We start from the raw sequence: 4,244 nt of genomic DNA, 5'->3' as shown, positions 1-4,244 counted from the left end.
GAGGGGAGGGGGAAGGAGGAGAGGGAAGGAGCGGGGAAGTTGCCGAAAGGGTGAAGCGAGGCGAGCGGCCGGCGCCGTGAGGAGCTGGGGCGGGCACTGAGCGGCTCAGCCGCGCAGCCCCTCAAGGCTCGTCTCAAGGCTGTCGTCGGGGAGGATTCCCCTCTTCCGATTATTAGCCGGGATGAATGAGAGCAAACTCTCCGGCTCTGGAGAGCTGAGGGGAATTTTAATCGTTCCTGCCCTCGTTTTCCACCCCGGCAGCGCCAGCCAGCCCTGTGCGCCCCTTCCGGGAGGAGCGTCTTGTCCAGTGGCTGGAAACCTGCTTCAAATTTCCACCTAAATCAATAAATGTTTGGGGGGTTTGCTTACTTCCCCTTTCCATATGTTTATATGTCCAATTCCCACGTATTTGTCGTGTTAGGTTACATAAGCCAAGCCTTTTCAGCCCTGCACCGTGCAAGCTTTGCCCTGGTCATTGGGATGTCCTTCCTGCGGAACTCTCTGTTTGAATGCTTTTTCTCCTGAGAGAGGCTACTGCATGGACTGTTTTAGACAGCGATGCCTGAAACACAACACTAATGTTTTCCTGAAGTGACCGGAAATTCCATGACTGGACTCGCACTTGTCTTTTTCACAGTCACGCCACGCTGTCAGCTCCCTATCACCCCGTGGTTGGTTAGTAAAGTTAAAAGTCCTTGTTCTTTTCATTTATTTCTTGCCAGGAGTCTAACAAAAAGACAAAAAAAGTATTTCCTGAATGGCTGAAGTTTCAATTTTATACTATACCATTTTGTAAGTCATCCCATAAAACTGGCTTTTGGTAAATCCATGCTACTTTTTATCCCTTTATTCATTGAATTTCACATTTGTAGTTAAATTCTCCTTTGTAAGTTTTCCCTGAAGAATTGCACAGACATCAAAAGCACAGGCCCAAACTGCTTCCACCATGGCTCACTTCTGAATACTTGCTCTTTTCTGGTCCTGTGGTAATGCCTTCAAGTAGGTAAATTTAGTTAAAATCTTTGGTTTACTGTGCATCAGAATTCAGGGACTAAGAATGCCTTGATCCTCCAGGTGGAACACAGCAGACTCAGTGAGTTTTGCTTGTTGTCTGGATATGTTCATCTATTATCTGGTAACCATTTCTGCCTTCTGCCTCTTCTCTTAGGCCTCCTGTCTTTACCTCATGGATTAACATGTTCATCCTTACTGAAAATCAGGAAAGCATTCATTGAATCTTGTGTGAGTAGCTGGGTTACCTTCGTTTTCCCATCCTTGTTTTACAGTGATCCTTTTTCTTCCCCCCCTTTTTTTTAAAAAAAAATTTCTTGTAGTTATGGTGCCTCTGTGATGTTTGATTTTTGTTGGTATGGAGGTTAAATATAATGGCCTATTGGTTGCTGAACTAGGTGTGCTTTGTTCCTTGCTGCTGCTGGAGGAAGGAGCACTGCCTGTGAGATGTGCCGTGTCAGAGGAGACTGGTCACCAAGGAAGGAAAGCGTGGGTAGATGCTGAGCAGGCCTAAAGCCACATGAATGCAGGATAAAAGGAAACATAGTTATGTCATTCTGCATTATTCTGGGTTCACTGGGCATCTTGTTCTATCAGAAGCCTCAAGGATGGATTAGGAAATTTAGTTCTGCATCCCAGGAATCTGTATTTACAGTGGCTTTATATGAATGAGACTGAACATCTCATCCACCGTTTAGGTTACAGACAGCTGGTGAGACAGAAAATAAACACTTGACATGAATGAAGATTAAAAAAATATTTTTTCCCTATAAAAATTGTTACTCCTGAAGAATTTAAATGTAAGATAAGCAGCTTCTAAGATAAGACTGGCTGGATTGATAATGAGCATTTAAAAAATGTGTAACTAATATAGAGCAAGGGGTATTTTATGACTCACGGTGAGATTAGGGCTCCTAAGAGAATGTTGGTATTGTAAGATTCTTCTTATCCTGTGGCTCTGACAAAATAAAATCGGACATGGTTTTCAGGGTATAAGTTCCAAAGACATCTCCACTTGCTTGTGTTTCTCGTTACTGAGAACAGAACCAAGACCAAATCTCTGTTCTCTGTAACATAAGGCACCAGGTTGTCTTTGTCAGTCTGGTGCCTGTTCAGATACCAGAGATAGAGTGGGCCAAAGCAAGCCAACTAGGATGTTTCAAAACCATCCTGGTCCCAGCATGTCCTCTATGATGATAACCAGATCAGAAGCCTTTTTTTTTTTTTTTTTGATTCAAAATAATGTCAGCTTTTAATATGCCAGTGTTAATTCACCTAGGTTACAGAAATGAGAAGGCAGCTGCGACAGCCAAATTTTCTCCACGTGGCCTTTGTGATCTTATTATCAGTAGTAGATGCTCAAGAGGAAAGCAGTCATCTGGCATGATTGACATTGATTTTGTGCCTCAGAGAGCTTCAATCAGAGGAGGCTCAGAACAACACAAACAGAAGAGGGTGAGCAAATTAAGGGCATTTTTCTTGCACTGGGAAGGTGGAGGCCAGGTCTGTTTTGATTTCCTTTAAGTGATTAACTTTGATTGTAGGGATGGGACTGACTTTTCTCACTTGTGTACATAAGGAGTTTTATTCTTCCTGTTCATTTTCCACTGCTGCCTTTTATCACGGTAGCGGGAGGTGGCGTTGATGGAGTGATGGGAATGCCAGAAATGTGACAGTGTCCCTATGGGGAAGCTTCGCCCTTCCTCAGCCTGCTTGCCCTCTTTTCAATATAGGCTTTCACAGATTAAGTATGAAAACTAAAGCAACAGAAGGTGCTGAATGTGGAAAAATTTATATTTTAGTCTAGGAATTACAAGCAAAGCCTTTCCACTGGCCACCAGTGGTGTTTGATCAGGCTTTGAGCAATAACAGATGGAAGCGATGCCATGTTCTTCTTAAACAATGTGCTTGACTTTAAACCAGGAGAAACAGATTAGACCTTTACCACAAAAATAAAGCCCAGAGACAGTTATACAGGGCGAGTTCAATGTGTACATCTTGCCATTTTCAATAAAACACTTAGAAAGTGTTAGTAAATTTTTATCTGTTTTGCCAATACACAGGAGGTTGTGCATTTAATTACTCCACTCTCCATTTGCTCAGGTCCTGGCTTGTGACAGACCAAGTCGAATTTGATGGTGCTGCCGGGTTGAATAATGACAGCAAACCAGAACCTGCACATGTGTGCTGTGTGAGCTACAGATCAGCTGGGAGGTCAGCAGTAATTCAAAGTTATTGTGGACACTGAGGGGACTCAAAAAGGTCTGTGGAATCTCTCTGCTCTACCTGAGACTTGAGGTTTAATTTGCCCTTAAAAATCCTAATTGTTATTTCAGGCATGATTAGTCCTGCTTTTGCTCTGACATCATCAACAGCTTTGCTTTCATATGATGTCACTGTGTGAGGGAAAGACCTGGCACTACATATAGCTATGTCACATTCCAGTCCTGCTTCCCATTTGATTTATTCTGAGGCCTAAACAACTTCCTTCAGCTTTAATGGCTTCGTTTTTTCTTCATAAAATGTGAAGGATATTTTTATCTACCAACCTGATGGTGGTACTGCAGGGATTTGCTAATTATGAAACCTTTCGTCTTCATAAAGAAACATGTAAATTATGAAGGGTCTTCTCCAAAAGCAGAGAGGCCCAGACTCCAAAATGGAGCTTGGCACCAAAGTTTTGTGTTCTCTGATAAATTGTCAACATCAGAAAATTCCCAGAGCCAGAACTCTCCAATTTTGAAATACCTAGCAGGGTAAGATACAGGAAGTTGGTTCATGCTCCATAAAAATCCATATTTTGTGTTCTTCCAATTTGGTCAGTATAGCCACATGAAATCATTTGAACTGATCTCCTAAGAAAACTAAAAGCCAAAGGATGAGTTTCACCTCAGTTTGCACTAAGAAGTATCTCTGCACATAACTGATTAGCCATGGTCCATGCATCTCTGAATCCCTCTCCTCGGCTTCTTCCACAGATGTGTTATGGTAAGGATGCTGAGGTTACAAAGATCTGGAGCTTTTCCAGCTTCAAACCCTCACTTTCTTTGCACTGTCATTGTGGGGAGTGGGAGGAGCTAGCTGATGCAATTCTCATTTCCTAGTGTTTACGGCTGTTTCTACAACCTATTTTTAAATGTGCTTAGGACTTCCACAAAGCTCTTTTGTCAGTTGTATGTTTTTCATTGCAAACTGGTTTCTAGCTGACATGTTTTAACACCCAGATTTTCCAA

This window comes from Pseudopipra pipra, chromosome 6, assembly GCF_036250125.1.
Source record: "Pseudopipra pipra isolate bDixPip1 chromosome 6, bDixPip1.hap1, whole genome shotgun sequence".
In the NCBI taxonomy this organism is placed as follows: Eukaryota; Metazoa; Chordata; class Aves; order Passeriformes; family Pipridae; genus Pseudopipra; species Pseudopipra pipra.
The sequence above is the reverse complement of the archived record's forward strand: the minus strand, read 5'-3'. Positions refer to the sequence as shown.